The sequence below is a fragment of the Paramormyrops kingsleyae genome, chromosome 19 (genome assembly GCF_048594095.1).
Source record: "Paramormyrops kingsleyae isolate MSU_618 chromosome 19, PKINGS_0.4, whole genome shotgun sequence".
NCBI lineage: Eukaryota > Metazoa > Chordata > Actinopteri > Osteoglossiformes > Mormyridae > Paramormyrops > Paramormyrops kingsleyae.
Window position 1 is genome coordinate 19,178,748 of NC_132815.1, and position 21,112 is coordinate 19,199,859.

Sequence of the window (21,112 nt, forward strand, 5' to 3'; positions counted from 1 at the left end):
GCTCGAGGAAGAGACGTCTTGCGAGGAACAGTATTGGCAGATGTCACGAAGCTGCCAGAGGTGCTGTGTGTCGGACTGGCCGCTGCTGGAGTGCGCAAATTAAATTCTGACCTTCCTCTTCCTCCCAGGTGTGCAGTGGGGATTCTGGTGCTAAAAGAACAGGGGTTCGATGACAAGTTATAGGGTAGTGTTGACTTTGTACTGGAAGGTTCTCTGGCTAGTTTTAATTTAATTAAATTGTGAAAAGAAAAGAGTGTCATCGGTGATGGGTCGGTGGCCCGTTCTGGATTATTCCCTGCCTTGTGCTCGTAGCTTCTGGGACAGGCTCCGGACCCCCATGACCTGCATATGATGTGAGAGTATAGAGAATGGATGGATGGATGGATGGATGTAAGGGTTTAGTGCCTGAAAGAAAGCAGTGGTGTGACTAGTTTTTTTTTCCTGCTGTCCTTGGCGGCCTTTCCTCGAAGCATTCCGTCTGTTCTTTCCCCCGCTCCCTGTCGTCTCCGTGAAGGGGAAAATGGCCTTGAAAGCTGTGTTGCACTGGAAATCCGGTGAATGCCGGGTGATTCAGTGGGCTGAGCCCCGCAGGCATCCCCGCGGACGCGCTCAGAGCGCGCTGCCGACTCCTGCGACACGCTCCTACGGGTCACGGCCAGACGCTGGGTTTCCCGGCCTCGCTGCGCACGGTCCTCCATCCGCTCTGATGCACCAAACGTCTTTCCTGGCCGCGCCCCAAATACATTCTAGGTGTAGAGAAACGGAGGTGGGGGGGGGGAGCTCCCATTTAGATTTTTCCGGAGAGTAATGAGCGGAGATCTCGGACTGGTTTCCTTGGCGCTTCAGAGCACCCGCTTTAGACGGGCCTGACCTGGGCCTTCCTGCTTCCCGCCGATACTGACACTCACTGCAACCTCGGGGATCGGTTTTACGACCGTTGAAATGACTCTAGGAGGACAATGAAAGCACTTCACTGGAAATAAAATCCAGATGGAGGAGTCATAGAGACTGGAGGATGTTAACGGAGTGGAGTGGAAAAACAACAGCTCACACGCGAGCATGGAGACGCATGGTGATTCATATTGATTCTGAAAACCTTTTTTATTTCCGGTGTGGATGGTTTGACGTTGCGTTGGTGAGCCTCATCCAGCCATCAGTTTGCGATAATTGTTCATCTAAAAGGGTCACGGCAGGCCTGCCATGATCCTGGATGTGACACCAGAGCATACAGTCGTGTAATCATATCTTTGTGAGGGACCACTCATTCATTTCTATGGGAAAAATGCTAATGCTAACCTTAACCCTACCCATAACCACACACACACATAGGGCAGTTTAAGGCATTGATCTGAGGAGCGTGTGTTTTGATTGTGGGAGAAACATGTGTAAGTCATAGGTGGAAATTTCAGGTCCAGAAATTTTAAATCCGGACCTTGATTTTGTTTCAACCAACCACTTGAGTACTCTGTAAATGTGACTTTTTATGCTCAACTGGTTACTTGAAACTTGTTCTGGATTTTTACTTTATGGATCTGAAATTTCCACCTCTGGTAAAAGTGAGAATACCAAGTAGATATATCCAGACCATAGGAACTGTGCGGCAGCAACACGTTGTGGTTTGGCTTCGACTCTGGAGTTCAGTCCTGATACAGGAGGAAGCCACACTGCAACATCTGAACATGGCGTTTGGAGCTCAGAGTCCTGTAGGGCATACGCCTAAAATCTCTCTCAGTACATTCAGCCGAGAAGTGAAGGATACATATAGAAACAGGACCTCAATGCTGTTTGCCAATGGTCTGTTACTCTTCAGTAGCAGAATACACCAGAACCTAGCAGCAGGACATTCTCCCTCAGGGCAGCTTAAATCCCCCCATGCAAGACAAGCCGTCTGCCTCTTATTCTCTCCTTAAGGAATGTGCTGGACCCAGAGCTTCGAAAGCTGATTGTTCTGGGATACGCTAAAGCAGTGTTTCCCAATCCAGTCCTCGGGGACCTAAAGATGGTCCACGTTTTCGCTCTCTCCCAGTTCCCTAGCAGGTAAACACTGCACTATGCAGTGCACTTTACTGCTAGTGCAGTTTTTAACAAAAGCCAACTTGCTATTTTGCCATGAGGTTGCTGTTTATATTATATGAAATATTAGATTGTGTGACATCGTCGAGATTTAAACAGCCTTGAAGTAAACATGATTAATGGAGGTAATGTCTTGAACAGCTAGCCCGACAGAGCTGAGAACTGTTTGCTGAGCTTTCAGCTTCATTGTCTCCCCTTCTCTTCAACCAGACGTGTGACACTCCCTGGGTTAGGAACCTCGCGAGGCCTTTATGGCTTCCAGCCGACATGCTGTCTCCTTTGGTGCGTCTTCCAGGGAACGTTGGAGGGAATCTGCTTTGCTTGTATTCCATTGTGTGTCAGCACCCCATTGGGGCCCTCGGCTACTCAATAGCTTATCAGGTTATTATTTCCACATTTCTGTTTTGTTTTATTATTGTTGTTTTTTTGAAACATCTTATTTATTCATTAATTAGTTTATTTTACATATTTCCATTACTTACCATAGGCAGCTCTCATGCAAACTCATTTCATTGCCTACATCTACCACTGTTTGCACAGCTGTGCCTTCGATAAGTAAACTGTGTTTTGAAATTCTTCCCCAGAGGTGCCCAGTCTTACTAGCTGATCTACTTCTGGCTGTAAATAGGGAGGTTCATCAAACTGTCCTACAGTCTGCAGGTGGGGGGGAGGCTCCGCGGGAGCAATGAAGTCAAATACACAACGTTATGATGATCAGTATTTCGGCCTAGCATGAATTAAAGCAAGCTGGTGTGTATATGTAACTGAGGAGGTGCTCCGTCGAGGCCATGCGGCGTTCTGAGGAGGAGCTCTGTCCAGGCCATACGGTGTTCTGAGGAGGTGCTGCGTCCGAGCCATGCGGCGTTCTGAGGAGGAGCTCTGTCCAGGCTATACGGTATTCTGAGGAGGTGCTCCGTCGAGGCCATGCGGCGTTCTGAGGAGGCGCTCCATCCAGGCTATACGGTGTTCTGAGGAAGCGCTCCGTCTGGGCCATGTGGTGTTCCGAGGAGGCACTGTGTCTGGGCCATGTGACATTTTGAGGAAGTGCTCCGTTGAGGCCCTGTGGTGTTCTGAGGAGGCGCTCCATCCAGGCCATGCAGCGTTCTGTGGAGGTGCTCCATTGAGGCCACGTGGCAGTCTTTGGAGCCGCTCTGTCCAGGCCATGCGGCATTCTGAGAAGGTACTCCATCCGGTCCATGCAGCGTTCTGAGGAGGTGCTCTGTCCGGGACATGCAGCGTTCTGAGAAGGTGCTCTGAACAGGCCATGCAGCATTCTGAGGAGGTGCTCCATCGAGGCCATGAAGCATTCTGAGGAAGTGCTCCGTCGAGGCCCTGTGGTGTTCTGAGGAGGCATTCTATCCAGGCCATGTGGAAGGCATGGCAGAACAGGTTCTTCGGGGCTTGCATGGTGCAGGCAGAGTGGGGTGTCTGCCAAGCTCTGGGGGTGTCTTGCAAACTTTGAGCTGCCAGTGGCACCATGTCTCATAGGTCACTTCTGCTCTTTGGCCCAGTCATGGACCCCACAGCAGAGAGCAGAAACACCAGGGAAATATCAAGCTTGGTCAGGAGCTCCTCAAGATGATGTGCTTGTGTGAGGATCTGGTTGTTGGTATAGTATAGTATAGTATAGTATAAAATATTAACATAAGTAATCTTGTCTTACAAAATGCAACCGTTTCCACAGGACTGAATATATGTGCTGCAACAAATGAAAAATTAAGCGTTGTGATTAAACCTTGCTGATAATTTCTGTGAGCAGCAAACTCCTGGCTGAGCTGCCCATCCTGCCAGCCAGCATGTGGCGGCGATTCTGCTCTGAACCTGAAAGGCTGCAGTCAGGCAGCTGCACAGCCTCACACAGCAGCCGGCCCAGCCCATCGCCATAGTGATTCCCTATGTGCACATTACACTGCACCGTGCTGTACCCTCCCCCCCAAAGCCCCACCAGTACGCCGCCCACTCCCCCCCTCATGGTAACATGTGCTAATTCCTGAGCGAACACCAAAGGATCAGCTTGTGCCCGCAGGTAATCGTTTGATTGAGTGACTTGGCCTCCCCGATTCACTTTGATGAGACAAATGGTTTGAAGAGGAGATCTTTTGCGATGGCTCATTTTCAAGCAGAGGTTTAATTTTCCAAGAGCAAAATGTACTTTTGAAATATGTAGGAGCAGGGAGGACAAAAGTAAAAAAAACATATGTCCATATTTCGGGCGGTCATATGCCCAGCGGTGCCGCGCTACCTAATGCGCTACCTAATGCGCTACCTAATGCGCTACCTAATGCGCTACCTAATGCGCTACCTAATGCTAACAATGTGCTACCTAATGCGCTACCTAATGTGCTACCTAATGCGCTACCTAATGCGCTACCTAATGCTAACAATGTGCTACTGTACCTAATGCGCTACCTAATGCTAACAATGTGCTACCTAATGCGCTACCTAATGCTAACAATGTGCTACTGTACCTAATGCGCTACCTAATGCTAACAATGTGCTAACTAATGCGCTCCACACCGTACAACAGCCGCCACGGCAAAGTCCTGCACTGTATGGCAGCGTGACCATTGCAGCCTCACATGCATCTCCCAGTCTTATTCTCACACCTAAAAGTCAGTGTGATTATCCTATTCCGACATTCATCCATTTCAACATACAACCTGTCTGTCAGAGCGGAACCCAGTCAGTAAGTCAGGGACAGTCTGTGTGTACTGCATACTGACCTCTGTGAATTGTTTCTATATACTATATAAAGACCTCTGCGAATCACAGACGTACTGTAAACAGACATCTCTGTATTGTATATATACTGCATACAGACCCCTGTGAATTTTGCATATATTCTGCCTACAGATTCTTGTAAATTGTGTAAATATTCTGCATTCAAAGTTCTGTGAATTGTGTGTGTGTGTATATATATATATATATATATATATATATATATATATTGCATGCACAGTTCTGTGACTTGTGTGTATATACAGTATACTGTATACAGAGTTCTGTGAAACATACATATTCTATATACAGACCTTTGTGACCCCTGCCTGCCCTTTTGGTTATTTCACGCTCAAGACACTCGCCTGAGTTTTTCCATCTGCCTCTTTATTTTCTTGCGTGTGCCGTCGTCCGTGCTCAGTCCCTGGTGCTCAGTCCCTGGTGCTCAGTCCCTGGTGCTCATGCTATGGAACCCCAGACAAACACATCCCCCCTGCTTCCTGTTAATTCTGCGATGATTCTCGTCTCTAAAGGAGCAGACGCTGTGCATGTGTCATCGGGCCTAGCGGCCTGCATGGGCATTTGTACCGACAGAGGCGGGGGGGCGCCGGCACGTGCATTTTTATTGCTTTATTTGAGAAAGGCATGTTTTAATAAGCGCCCCCAAGCACGGCTGATTCGGGGGGATGAAAGCAGCTCTGATATTCCGCTTTGTGCTGTTTGTTTTAGCATCTCGGGGAAAAAAACGCTCTGGCGGCAGAAACGCGGCGAGGCCAATCAGGGCCGTATTTAGGGATTCATTCTGAAGCACCGTAAGCAGGTGTGTGGCTGAGTGGGGTGGGGGCTCTTTGTGAAAGGAAGCGATTACACCCCTCCTGAAGAGGCCCTTTGTCTCCGCCAGTGGGGGGCAGGGTTAAGAGCACTCAGGCAGGCTTCGGCGCGCCCAGGTGATACCACTGCCTGCCCATTTGTGCCCCTCCCCCCCCCCCCAAACAAGCAGATGCATCACCTTTTGTCCACAACTGGAACTAAGTGGACAAACGAAAAGTGTGCTGCTTCGGAGGAATGCCCCCCCGGGGAGCCAGACGGAGAACGTGAGGATTATGCAGCCGCGACCTCCACCCCTTTTAACCTCTGCCTCTTTGTTTTTCATTCCCATCAATAAGGGTGTGCAGATGTACCTCAGTTCCATGCTCACATTTTCAATCCCCCCCCCTCCGCATTTGTAATAGATGAGTCGTTCCCCGTGCTCCTGAAACAGCCTAGACCAGTTTGTCATGTCTCCAGCTACTAGAGATGGACGACATCGCTGTTCACTAACATCACCATCAGCTGGACATCAGCTTCACTTTGTTCTTCGTCGGTTCTGATGTCATGGGCTCCAGATCAATTTCAATCAATTAATTGATTTTTAAACATCACCTTTCATAGGAAGGTGCTTAAACCAAGAATCAAACAGCGATAAAGTTAAAACGCAGAGTGCTCTGTAGTGCTCTGGGGCTGCTGTGTGTCTGTGAGCCACCAGGCCATGTCCAGGTTTGAGCCCTCTGCTGGTCAGTAGGTCTTCCTGCACTCTACTGCATCCACAGACTTGCAAGGAATGCATGTGGTTCAAAAGGGGGCGGGGCTCTCGCCTTCCTGTTAGTGTCAGGCATGTGCATTACATGTGTTGTATGTTGTGAGGTCTTCCATTACATTTTTTGCATAGAACAGTTTAAATTATTCCCAAGGTCATTTTCCAAATTTACCCTTAATGTCATATTTTCTGGGGCTGTGCAGTTCGATAAGAAGAATAGCCATATTTCTCCTCCTATTGGTTGCTGTTAACAAACACGGTAAGATTCCCTCCCCAAAAGTGACATCTCAAAATTCAGGATTTCTGATTCGCACAAAAATACAAAAGATATGATCGTATTTTTGCCACCAGACTTCTGAAGAAGGTCAGCCTTAATGAAGTGCTCCATGCTGTGTGTGTGTGTGTGTGTGTGTGTGTGGATTATGTTTATATTATAATGTCCCCCACAATGTGAGGAAAAACCTGTTATTTTGACATTGTGGGGACCATTTTCAGGTCTCCACAAAGATCTGTGACTGCAATCAAAAAACGAAAAGTGTCAAAAGTCTCATATTTAATTTGGTTACTTTTTTTTTGATATGGTTAGGGCTGGATTGGGGTTATGGTCGTCATGTTGGGATTGCAGTTTAAATGAATGGAGAATCCCCACAAAGATATAATTACAAACCTCTGTGTGTGTGTGTGTGTGTGTGTGTATTTGGGTTTGTGCGTGTGTGTAGGGTGTGTGCGGCACGGAGGACGATTCTATCTTAGCTAAAAGCCGGCAGATGAAGATTGAGATGCCATCGCTCCGCGGAGCGGAAATGAGGCGCAGTGAGGTCCTGTGGGGGTCGCGGTCGTCTGCAGAGGAGGCGCTGGCCGTCTCGGGACGGCGCCTCGCAGAGACGCCAGCCGAATCCTGCCAACTCCCACTGCTCCAGGGACCACTGGAGGGTGAGATTGGAAAAGCTCCTTCCCATGAAGCACAGGTGCTGCTTCTCACACAAAAGAGGAGATAAAGACCTGAGAAAACAAACAGGGGTCTGCTTGCAGAAGACATGACCCCTTTACCGCGGAACCTCAGCCCCCTGTTTCGGGGGAGGGAGGCGGCAGGGCAGTGGTGCACGTCAGGCATGGCGCGGCTGAGAGGGCGGGGCTCACTTCCCTGCACCTCCGAGTCAGTCTGGGCCTAACAAGGTGATGCCCTGTGGCCCGGTGTGTGATTTAGGGAGGACTAATTACAGTTTGGGTTTTAATCACCACTCGTTGTCTGCCAGGGTCCCGGTTTAATGCACAGCAGATATTTCTTAATGTGAGTAAGGTAGAGAGCGCCGCCCTGCTGGCCTGCGGGCTGTCTCTCCTCTCTCCCGTTTCCCCCATTTCACCGGGATGGTGCAGAAGCAGAGTGAGGCAGAGCCTGCTGCGCTTTCCTTCTGCATTCATGTACGAGTGGATTTTCACGTCCTCTGACCTCCGCCACGAAAAGAGAGGCGCATCAATAAAGCAGAGTTTAAAACGTTGCCTGCTGTGTTTGGCCACATTTCCGTGTTTGCCTTGCCTTGAGAGTGATAATTATGACCTGTATTCTATCCAGCTGGTTAATAGAGCTGTCTGAGCTCTGGATGTGTCCCTGCGTGCTGACAGGGACCCCGGCATGAGCGGTGCGAGGTCACCGTGGCCGCATGCTCGCCTTTTGGCTGAAGCCCTTCCACTCTCATGGTCTGCCTGGCAAATGCATTTCATTTTCCTCTCACTGAAATGGAAAACAAATACTGAAATGTCTCTTTTCCCTGACATTTTCAAGTATAAATTCACGTCAACTGTTACATTAAAGAAGATAATTAGCACATCTTATAGATGAATGTGGAAGACGTGTAGGATTTTTTCTTTTCCCTGACAGTCGATTATGGGATGGGAACACAGCGAGCTCAGGGATCTCCTTAGGGAGCCTAAGACCTAAATGAACTTTCCAGACGTTTCTACAGTTTCCCCGGGACAATCTGAGTTTTCTTTTCCTTTCATTTCTTCTTCTGTCAGCACGCAATTACTACCTCTCTCAGGCAGCCGCCTCCAAAGCATCGGTCACGGGGAAGGAGCTGCGGCACGGTCGCCTCTGCCGGGGACGTTCGCCTCTGCCGGGGACGTTCGCCTCTGCCGGGGACGTTCGCCTCTGCCGGGGACGTTCGCCTCTGCCGGGGACGTTCGCCTCTGCCGGGGACGTGTCCTTGTCATTGAGGAGGCTGGCGCCTTTGCTCTCCGTGAATAAACAAGGGGTAACCACCATGACTGCGGGATCGATACGGCCCCCTCCCTCTCAAAGGTGTCCCCCCCCATGTCAGCACAAAGGAGATGGCAGCAATCTGTGATCTCCAGCATAATGGACTTTGCCGGAGAATGTGACTTTACGGAGGGGGATGGGGAGACAAGCTCATAGATCCCCCACCCCCAAAGAGCTGCTGTTGTTCATTGAGTGCCTGCTCCTGCTTTCCTAGTCAGGTTTTGGAATCCATTATCTAACCGTAACCCTCTTCATGGCGAAAAATGTGCCCGAGCTTTCCCCAGCTGTCAGGCTCTCCGCTGATCTGTTTCTTTCGAGTCTGACCCTGGAGGCCTGGTTATAATCATCTAACCTCCATATCTATCTCCCAGGCTTGGCATCCTTCTGCTTCCGCCTGCTTATACCTACAGGCACGTGCCCCAGGATGCTATTGGAGAGTAATAGCAGCTCCGTTTCTCAGGACCCAGGAAGGAGCCTCATTCAGCTCTCTGACCTTAGCGGTGGCTCTGGTGGCTGTTTAGCCTTATTTTACCCCGTGGCGGTAAGCCTTTCTCCTTAACCTCTTCCCCCTGTAGCCGCACGTGAGTGGGGTGGCAATGAGGGGGTATCAGGGAAGTGTGCCCTGCTCAAAGAGACCCATCCCGGGAAATTACGCCGCCCATGCCCCCGATATCTCCACCCCCCCACCCCCTTCCCCCCAACTGCCCCAAGCAGCCGTGTCTCCACGGCAACGAGGAGCAGCTAAAAAACGGCAGGCTGACATAGATGCCCCTCATTAAATATCAACATCGCTGCTGACAGCAGAGATAATGGCCAATAACACGGTATTATGTTCCGAGTGAATGAGATTCTCCCGGGACTGCCCTGCTACGCCTCAGGGAGTTATCCCGGCGCCGTTGCCCGCGGATACAGATTTACGGCCTTCCATCTATATAAACTGCCACTGTTGTGGAAACTCAGCTGCCTTCTGTTTTCCGAAGGTGAAACTGTTTCATTCCAAGGCTGTGGTGGCTTTTCTACAGGAGACTAGGCCTTCAGAATGATTCATTTATTACTTAACACTGCTCTTGTGATCTATCTCTCTCTCTCTCTCTCTCTATATATATATATATATATATATATATATGTGTGTGTGTGTGTGTGTGTGTGTGTGTGTGTGTGTTTGTATGTAAATAACTATATATTTATGTACACATGTATGTATACTGCTGTCTGCATAATTAAAAGGTCGGTCCGGTTAGTGTGGGGTCCCCTCCCCAGCCCCCTGGACACAAACAGAGCTGTAAGTTAATTACCCCCCTGTCTCTGTCCTCTTATCAGCTGCTTGCTAAACATATTCGATCCACAGGGCTGGCAGATGCCGGGTGTGTGAGGCATCTGAGACTGGCTACCTATTTAATATGCAGAATGGTGCCCCGTGTTGGCCACACACACGCATGCACGCACACCAGTCCGCAGTCATTACTATCTCCCCCATCGCACTGCGGGTGGACATTTCTGTATTCCGCGACTTCCTTGGTCAGGTCTTTCCAGAAAAAAAAATAAAAAAAGAAAAATGTGTAATCTGCTTTTGCGAGGAAATTGCAGATCTCTATCTGGTTGGAGTCTTTCTCCTCCATGAGCTTTTCATTTTCAACCGAAGACTGACCCCCCCCCCCCCAGTACCATGTACGCCTGCCGCCCACCACTAATATCCCGGGAACGTTGTCTCAACGTTTTCCAAATGCTGCTAAGCGACCTTCATGCAAATGCAGGGAGTGCTTTGTGCTTCACTCCCCCTGTGGTGTGTGAGCCTTTGCGCTACGTCCCGTTACACAGAATTCGGAGAAAAAGAGGCAGCGTTTTAAATATAAAACCCTAGGGGTATATTTCTTTTTCTTCTCTCAATTAATATTCTCGAAGAGGTTTAACAAAATCAATCCATATTCCGCTTTTCCAGGAGAGGATTGTGATGCACTTAATAAAATTGTACCTGAAAATACTGGAGTTAGCTTCAGTCTGTCCTGGAGCCACATGTTAGTATGATCCCAGTACTCTGTGTTTGTATAACACTTTTTTGAGACTTAAGGACAAATATACCTGCTATTTACACCGGGTCGTGGAAGGTCTGAGGTCTAAAACCTTATAAATGAAGTTCACCCTTGTAGTTCAGTTGTACGATTTAAATTATTATTGGAAGTATTAGTATATATTAATCACTTAGAGATTCAAGGAAAGTACTTTCCAGAAGGGTCCAACAGTGAGGCCCATTTGCATAGGCTTCGGTTGAGCCCCGGCGATCTCGTCTGCTGCACATGTTTCTGAGGCCCCACGATCAGCCCCCTTGTCTTTACACTCCAGCAGAAAGGTCGTCCCGCAGCTCAGGCGCTGTCCGGTGCTGATAAGCATTCCGCCCTTCAGCCTCGCTTTGTTTTTCTTTGTTGTTTTACTGTCTCTGCTCTTTTTTACATCGTCACATCTTTCTTCCCCGTAAAATACAGCTCCGGTCCCCTGCTGCGTGATTGACTCTGATAGGTCCTGGCATTTGTGGCTTTTCTGGAGTGGGGGGGGTCCAGGCTTCTCCCACATGGATTTATTAATTGATCATTTCCTGTCATTGAAACGCAGCAGCGCTGGCATTTCAGTATCTCTGCTTTCCTATAAGTTCTACATGTAATGGTACCTGTAGTTACAGCTTTTTTTTCTTTTGGGCTTTTGTCAGTCGATCGGCTGTCAACATCTTTGCCTCTGGATCAGGATTTGGGAATCTTGGGAATTTGGGGATCTTGGGAATTTGGGGATCTTGGGATTTTGGGGATCTTGGGAATTTGGGGATCTTGTCACAGGTTAGTGAGGAGCGGCCTTGTGCTGGCTGCCCTGCTATGCAGATCTTGCGTCATCAGACGCGTCCGAGTGCGTTTCACTGCTACGGTTTTCTTTCTTTCTTTTTACCCTGGGCTATTTTCCACGGCATGTTGCTGCGGACTTGGAATTCTGAGCAGCGGAATCAATTATTGTGGTGGGAGAACAGTTTGCGAAATAGGATAGAGAGATAAGTTTTCTCTTCTGAATTGTCTGAATCGCGAGATTGTATCTGACAATAAATAAGTGTGGGGGGTGGGGGCTTGGGCATGTTTATAATTAACCTATTTATTTCCTGTGCACTTCTCTCTGTGGCAATGACTAATCTCCATTCACAACCAAGCTTTCGTCCTCCTCTGTTTTATCTGGCATAAAAAACCAGCTGGCAATAAGAAAATAGAAAGGTACTAACATGGAAAAGCAGTAAGCAGAGGTTAGAACGCTCTGTAAGGCAGCCAGCCACAGAAAGTGCTTCACGCTGGATTTTTATGACTCTGCTAGGGCAGAATGAGGGACAGGCAGCTCAGCGTCCATGTCTGACCATTTCTCCTTGCCAGGGGGAGGCATGGGGGTTAGGGCCAGTCTCTTCCTGCAGCACATTGTAGCCTATATTGCCGCTCGCATGTTACCGTGATCTGCATGGTGCAGCAACTACACGCTTGTTTGGGGGGGGGGGGGGGGGGCTGGATGGGGGAGGTGTCGATCAGTGATGTGCAGGAACACATCAAAATTAAAGATTTTGATGTGTTCACAAAGACAAAATTAAAGGCTTGCGATGCCAGTAATGTCTGTGTCGAGGTATTGGGGGGGGGGGCTTCCTGGCATTATTCCAAAATCTTGACATATTAATGGGGTGACTTTAAAAAACAATGACAATCAGATTCAAAATAAGCTCGAAAAGACCAAGACCTCCAGTCTGTTTATGTCTAGCTGGGAAGTGAGACCGAATGCGGGACATAGACTCCTGCGTCCGGATTCCTTGCGTCGATGAAGATGTGGCGGAAACCGCTAGAAGTCTCCGAGCCCGTCTTTACCATAAAAGGGACATGGAGTGATCCCTCACGGAGATGCCACTCTCCATTCTCTTGAGGTAATTATCTGCCATTTTTTATGAATTAATCGCCGGCCCGCCAAGCCCCAGCATGTGCCGCTAAACCTGTCACTCCCTGTGGAGCCTCGTCTTGCGGCGGCTCCGTGAGAGTGCCGGAGGAACATCTGCCGGCAGCTGCATGCCGCACGCACGCCCGCTGCCGTGCCGCCTTACACGCCGTGGGGACCGTTTGAATTCACCAGTCACGCGGCTGCCACATGACAGGGCCTGTGTTAGCGAGAGGCCGACCCGCGGCGGGGATCCACCATGGTGCTGATGCAGTCTGCCGCTCCAGTGGCGGGGGCAGGCCTAGGGCCGCGATTAACACCGTACACCCGTCTGAATGTTCAGTGGGTACAGCAGTATCATAGGGGGGCAGAAGAGTCGGGAGATGGTAGTGGGGGGGTTTCTTTTTGCTGTTGTCTCCTGTCCTTACCTGCTTCTTCATAAATATGTACAAAGGGCTATTTCTTCATGTTTACTTCTTTTGATTTTCACTGATCCTTAGATACACTCATCCTGTGATACAAATGTGTCATACCAATAGAAACACATTTAATGAACAGAGAGCTGGGCTGGTATGGGATGGATGGATGGATGGATGGGACAGGTTATTTTTCTGTCCACTTTGTTTGTTCCCCCATAACAGTGATGCGCTGCTTTATCGCTCCACTTCATGGAAATGTCTGGCACGCAACTGTCTAAATCATGAACGTCATTTTAAAAATTAAGAATGCTGATCAGATTTGAGCATCGGTCATAAATTATCCTAACGGAGTTGTAACATGGAGATCATGAGCATAAACGCATTTTCCACTCTGCGTGTCAGGCATGATTCATGGCAATGAAACAAGCCGGGATTTTATGGGGATACTGTTAGGTGGTCGCTGTGGGTCATAAAACCCGCATGTGCAGCACAAAGAAGGAAGGATAGTTTTTTCTGAGATCGATTATACTACCGGGCGGAATTCGAACCTGCAGCTGATGAACGTGGGTGCCCCCATCTCCATGGTACTTAACATTCTTTAGATTTTTGTTAATTTAGCAAACGCTTTTGTCTAAAGCAACACGTAAGTGCGGATCAGAAAGCAGGGTCACCCCGCGTCCCAGCCCACGTTGGGGTTATGAGCCTTGCTCAAGGGCCCAACGATAACATCCCTCTACCAGCCCTGGGATTTGAACCGGCGACCTTTCAGCCACGGCCGCATGGTGCTTTGGCCACGTGGGATGCCCTGAATCTCCACACCGGCCTTTCACTGTGCCCCTCCCCACCTGCTCCATCCCTCCTGAAGACCATGAGGATGGCAGGGGTCACCACCCTGGCTTTGATACCGTGGTAAAGTTGTGGCAACATGTGTCTGAATCTGGCTCCACCAGGCATATTTACCGGATAGACGGTGTGTTTCGGTAGATGGGTGCCTATTTTACCGGCGCCCCCTACCTGTGGCTTTGGCATCCTGCTGGTGCGTCACCGCCTGCGCTGGGTGCATGAAGTGGAAATCTCGGCCAGGCGGGCAACGGCGGGCAGCGGCGGGCAGAGGCGGGCAGAGGCCTGATATGATTCTATTCTCCACAGCTGCTGAGATGGCAACTCGAAGGAACATTTCAGTGCTCTAAGCTGTATTTTTATTTCTCAGGGGAGTCATCGGGTATCTCATCTCTAACCCAGTCCCGGTACTGTACTGGATGAGATATTTCTAATAAAACTGCTGTTGGCAAAATAAACTGCATTAAAAGAGACTCGGAAATGAGACATCAGTCAGTCACGTGGCACAATTGTGAGATTTGAGACTGGGCCCTGCGATCAGAGGAAACCAGCTGAAGAAGCGGTTAAGATCTGCTAATCTCATTTCAAGATGTCTTGAAGTACTCTGAGTGTAGATAGAGTGAGATTGTCAGACCCTGCGCAGGTGTATTTTTTTTTTTAGATTTTACATTTTTGGACTTTTTGTGAATTTTTCAAAGAATACCGCTTGCATGAGAAATCAGATGTGAGAGGTAGCAGTAAGGCTGAATTTTTTTCCCTGTACTGATGTGGTTTTCTATCTTAAACGAATAAACTGCTTCTTAGGAGACATCAGAAACAGACCTGCATCTCTTATTGCATTTTTCCTTTTCTCTGGATATGTGAGCTCTGCACCGTCAATGAGCTCTATGCAGAAAAGCATCAGGGTTGCTCTAAGCTTCAGAGTGTACGAAACAGGCCCTGAAAATGCAATATTTAAAAAAGTTACCCAGCATTTTGCCAGGATGCAGGGGTTAGTACTGAAGTCTGACATCTCCTGGGCTGGAGGCTTGAATCCCTTTTCAGATCTTTGTCAGTGTTTGTTGGCTCCTTGACAGTTGTTTGCTTGTGATGTGCTGCCTGCTCACTTGTACTGTATGTTGCTTTGGACAAAAGCTTCTGAAAAATAAATAAATGTAAATGTCTGGAGTTTGTATTGTCTCCCCATGTTTATGTGTAGGTTTGATCTGGGTACTTTGGCCTGGGTGATTGGTGTCTCTAAAATGCTTTTAGTGTGATTGTGAGTTATTGTGTTTCCCTGTGATGGGCTGGTGTATACTGCTCAGGGGTTGCCAGATTTGTGTCCTTGTTTACTGGGACAGGCTCTAAGCTCTCTGTGATGTACTTGATAAGTGAATGGATGGATGGATGGATGGATGAATTTAAGCTTCTGGTCCTAACATGAGGGATATTTGCAGTGATCTGAAAATGTTCTTCATTAGACTGAACCGGTTGTAAAAATAAACTACTATAGATGTTGTAAATAATTTAAAAATTTGATAGTGTTCATCTGAAAAACTGAACTAAATGAAGCAGCAGTTAGCAATTTGTGCAACAGCCTTTCTGTGTGTGTGTGCGTGCGTGTGTGTGTGTGTCTGTGTGTGTGTGCGTGTGCGTGTGTATGTGCGAGCGGGTGCGTGTGTGTGTGTATGTGTGTGTGCACGCCCTGAAATGGACAGCCATACTGTCCCGTCTGTCCCTTGCCCCATGCTCAGCGCTTATAGAAGACAGACAGAGGAAAACTCATATTTCTAAAAATACTGTGTGCCCTCTATTTGGTAAAAAAAGTGTTTTCTGCCATTGTGTTATTTTAACCGGAAAGTAGTGTCAATGACCTGACTGATTTAGGTAATCAAACAATGTTTTTATAATGTGCAATGTGCCGTATGTTTGTATTGAAGCAGAAGACTCCAGCAACTGCCTCTTTAGGTCTGGAGACACGTGCTCAGTCCTACCTCATGCAGCTGCTTGCCGGCATTGATATTAGTTAGATATTATGTTTCACATTTAATTAATTTTACATGCCTGCCATGTCTCTGCCAAACAGCATAAATAGTAAATAGTCTTGGCATTGTTAGGAAAGTGTAAACAGATGGTGCGTCTTCCGTTTGTCTTCAAGGTTTCCACTGGGGGGGTGGGGGGGGGGGGGGTAGGACCTTGAAACTCAATGGCGTTTAGAGGGGAAACTCCCTGCAGCCTGGTAATGATGCATGAATTATTCTGTCAAATACATTTTTATTAGCGATTATTTGCAATAATTAAGTGTATTATATTATTTTTTATTATTCAGCAGTCTCCCCAACAGTTACATTTGCACAGTAGCTATAAGTGGTCTTTAAGGTGCCCATAATTTTTTTCAGCATGTCTTAAGCGAACCATGAACATTAATTATTAAAAATGAAGAGTAGTATAAAATGAAGACTATTTATGGAGCTGGCCTGTACAGTTCTTTAATTATGGCATGCATCAGGGGTTGATTCAGAGTGTAGGTCTAGGTCACATGTCTTACAAGTGGCTCCTCTGAGGGAGGGGGTGCTCACATTGCCAGGTGATTGGTGGGTTTCCTTCTGCTGACCCGAACGAAAGGCTGGATTGGTTAACAGGGATCAGCCAGTGAGGCACTTGCAGCTTCCATGCATGGGCACTGAAGCCCTGTCACTGGTGCAGAAGCTCAACAGGAGTTTGAATGCTTGGGGCAGGTTTGAAGCTCCTGCAGCAGGAGACAAAAACACATACATGATTTATGCATTTTATATATATGTGTGTGTGTGTGAGCGTGTATGACTAGGGGGAAGCTAGACGGCTTTAATTTTATGGTTTTTGAATTTGCATTCCATTAGCAAAATTGTTTCACTCACGGGAATTTAAGATGTCAGGCAATAATCTGAAGTGAAATTTCAATTCGTTATTTGCAGTAATAATATGGATGTTGTCACGGTGTATAACGTTTCAGGTAGGCCATGTGCCTGCACGCAGCTGTGAAAATGAATAGTTTGCCTCTCTTTTCTGATATCATTACGGTGTGGAGATAATATGTCTATTCCCTTTGACAGCCGCTCGATATACTCCGCAGTATCCGATCCCCCCCGGTGGGCAGCGGGTGGGGGAGGCGCCGCTGTGCGCTGGCCTCCCGGTCCGACACTATTCCCAAAGGGGTCCTCTGAGCAGCGCAGTCGGCCATCTTTTGTCCTGCGAAGATCAAAACATCAAAGGGCACCCTCAGTGTTTCACCCTGGCTTGGATCTCATTACCTGGCTGATAAACTTCTGGAGTCTTTTTCCTCAAAACGACACTCCCTTCAATAAATATTTGAAGGCGGCCAGCCGTGGTGGCCGAGCAGGACGCAGATGGCGTGTGGTGTAGGGTTATCAGGCGAGCCGACGGGCTGCCCTGCCCCCGTGCAGCATTATTTAACCAGGGAACCCGACACCTTATTCGCTCACGCAGAGCTTTCCATCCGGTCCTGTGACGAAAACGCAGAAGGGTTTCCTGATCTCCGGCAGACGTGCGTCGCTTTGCGGTGACACGCGTGAAGGCTGGCGGTACCTACTCTGTTCGGAGATTTCTAAGTGATCAACAAAAGTTTGAATAGTTTATGAGATGAGGGCGAAGGTCTGTACAGTGCAAGTATCGCTTTCGAGATTCGAGATATAAGATGTTTTATTGACCGTGTGCAACAAGTGCCTCAAGCTGCTTACTCCATCAGCCCCACCCAGCACAAAGAACACCTAACAGTGTATAAATATTAAATATAAATTATAAATATAAAATGAATGTATAAAATATAAAGAGACAACAGATGTGAAACAGTGTGGTGAAAATAGCTAAAGTACAGGTGCTAGCAATATTGCAGAAATTCTGATCTACCTAAATATATAATTAATATTTTATATGATTTACAAATAATTTATAAAAACATATTTTGGGGTTTGTCACATGTGGTAATTTTCATTTACAATTAAGTGCATCAGTACACTTCTAGTTTAGTACATCCATTCATTTGTCCGGCTCATGAAACTAGAACCTCTCCCAGTTAGCACAGGGCAGGGAATCATCACAGGGTGCACAGACACACACACAGACACACACAGACACACACACAGACACACACAGACACACACACAGACACACACACACACAGACACACACACAGACAGACACAGACACACAGACAGACACACACACAGACACACACAGACAGACACACAGACACACACAGACACACACACAGACAGACAGACACACACACAGACAGACACACACATAGACACACACAGACACACACAGACACACACACAGACACACACGCACACACACACAGACACACACGCACACACACACAGACGCACACACACACAGACACACACGCACACACACACAGACGCACACACACACAGACACACACGCACACACAGACACGCACACACAGACACACACACACGCAGACACACACGCACACACACACGCACACACGCACACACAGACACACACACACGCAGACACACGCGCACACACACACGCACACACAGACACGCACGCACACACACACAGGTCTGTAATTATATCTTTGTAGCGAATCTCCATTCATTTCTATGGGGAAAACTCACAATCTTAACCCTTACCCAGCTTTAACCTTAACAATAACCAATGTCAAAACAAAAAAGATTTTTATTTCATTGTGGGAGACATTTGGTCCTTACAAAGTAATATAAACCTAATCTACACACACACACACACACACAGCTTTAGAATTTATAATAATATTACACATAATGTAATAAGCTTACATTATTATGAAAAAGTAGTTTTCCCTAGCTAATTCTTACATGGTTTTCATGTTGAATTTGATCAGACCATTTTTTTTGTGGTAGTGGAAATATATGGAAGAAGTCTGTGAGAAAAATTGACACCAAAATTTGGTGCTCAGGGAATCCAAGCATCAAGTCATTAGCTATTTCAATGTGTGAAGTTATTGATGACCTCTTTCACCTAGCTACGTCTGCCCAAATGAAGGGGTAATTAGGGTCAGCTCGATGATTATTTTGGTAAAAACAATCAGGCTGAATTCAGCCAACCCTCCCCATATAAACTGACTACATGTCATCGGGATGGTTGCTGTTGGGGTATGTTACATGGAGCAGCATAATCTTCTACTAAGAATGCAGTTTTTCCATGAATATGATTCTGAAGTGGGTTGTGAGGTTGCTTCTAAGGCAGTAGGGGCTCTATTGAGCCACAGCTGGTGTTTAAACGGAAGAGAAAGTTTGGGATGTTGGTGAAACCTATCCAGGAGAACAGCCAGTGAACCGCAGGCCTCTCTCACCTCAAATGAGGCTGGTTCAGTCCCAGCATGGGGAAGACACTGGCTGAAAATGACACGCATGTCAGAGTAAGGCTTCCTCCACACGGCAAGCAGCCAGCCACCCGGCGCTTGCAGATCGGTGAATATTACGCCATGAAAGAGCACTTGCCATTAAAATAAATGCAATTGCAAAGTGTTTTTCAGCTTGAAATAAAATGAGTTACATTGTTGGTTTACACAAAGAAAGCTCTTGGTTTCTTGCTGGTGGAGTGAAAAAGTGCGTTTATAAGTGCAATTACTTTAGTTTCATAAGCTAAATATGCTTACTAAACCCAACCTGGCATCCTTGTCTCTCCACTTATACACATCCAAGCCGAGTCTCGATATGATTTTCAGGTGAGGTTAAATAATTTGGGGTACTGGGGCACTGCCATTATTAGTTTCTCCTCCGTCTTGTTAAGCGCTTTGGTTTCCAATTTGCTGAACCTACCCGTCCCAAACCAAAGATTATATCTGATTGGATGCCGCTTCACTAGAGGTCAGCGAACTAGGTGACAGTTCAATCAACTTGAACTTTGAGCAGCACGGCAAAGTGCAAAAACCAGGCGCCGCTGCTCTCCGCCTTGACATGTAACGCCAAAAAATGTCACAGCCTAACACAGTCAGAACTCCTGCCTCTGACCTATCTTCATGCTCCATATATGGGACAATGTTCTATGGATGTATTTTAGTCAAAAATGGGAGTGATCCACCCATCTTCCATAACGCTTATTCAGTAGAGGCTCACTGTGCGCTTGTAGCCGGCACGAGGAAGGGGGCCCTTGATCACGCAGCACACGCACATGCATACTAGGGGAAATTTATTTTTGTATCATTGTGCTATGTGCTGTCCCTCTCTAGCACTGTTTTGTAAATATATTGTGTTGTCACTTTGTATTAAATGTGGCACAGTGACCTGATGGGAAAAGAAAAGCTTTTGTCTTCACTGTACCCTTGAGTAAAGGTGAAATGGCAAAACTGAATTTAGAGATGCCAATTTAAATGTTTTTGGACTGCATATGGGAACCGGCACAAACAGAGGGGGAGCATGCGAAGTCCACAAATGCAGAGGCAGCATCTGAAACTTCAACCATGGAAGCGGAAGGCAATGGTGTTACTCACTGAGTCGTCATACAAGCCGAAATAGCACGCCCCCGCAACAAGAGCCCAACAACGTAGGAGCCCCGTCCTGTCATGCTGCCGGCTGCGGTTACGGTGTTTGATTGCATCGTCATCACTTAAGGAACCACGAGTTTTGTATCAGGGACTTATACATGCGATTATCAGGCGATCTACTGTAAGCTGGTAGCGTACATAGCTCCAGAAGGAAGACCATGATCCAAAAATGACTAGAAAGTCTACATCCACATTGATGTGGGACAGTAGCTTAATTTTGTGCTCGAGGTATGGACCTAAATCCCACCAATATGTTGTTGTAGAACATGAAACCACATGTTCATTCACATTAGCCTACAAATGTCACTAATATGAAGCAGTTGCACCTGTAACCCCTCCACAGGTCTGACTGGTCTCTATCTACAGGAAGTCTGCTGCTGAAGTTAGTCTGATAGTGTCTGAAAGTTCTTTCATGACATATGAACTTGATGAAGAATTAATATATATATTTTAAATATATAATAAGAATATATCTGTTTTCCCATGGAATTGTGATGTCTAATAACATTTCAGTTATGCAGCTATATTTACTAAAGTAAATTTATTTTCTCCAACTACTCATTTTGTCTCATTTTGTTTTATACAAAACAGCAGACATCTTTTGCTTCAGCATCTTCCTTTAATTCAGAATGTACAGGCTGTGCCAGATACAGCGGCAGAGTTTGGGTCTGACAGTACGATTAATGAGCCTGATTGCAGTCACATAACAATGACGACAATTAAGGCAATTAAATTGTATTTTTGCAAGTAAACAA

General features: G+C 47.2%; 1 protein-coding gene across 7 annotated transcripts in view; it reads left to right on the forward strand.

Moving 5' to 3' along the window:
* Positions 1 to 21,112, forward strand: part of LOC111841770 (neurexin-3a-like) — a 288,495-nt gene that overhangs the window by 47,560 nt on the left and 219,823 nt on the right. The gene's annotated exons all lie outside the window — the stretch shown is intronic.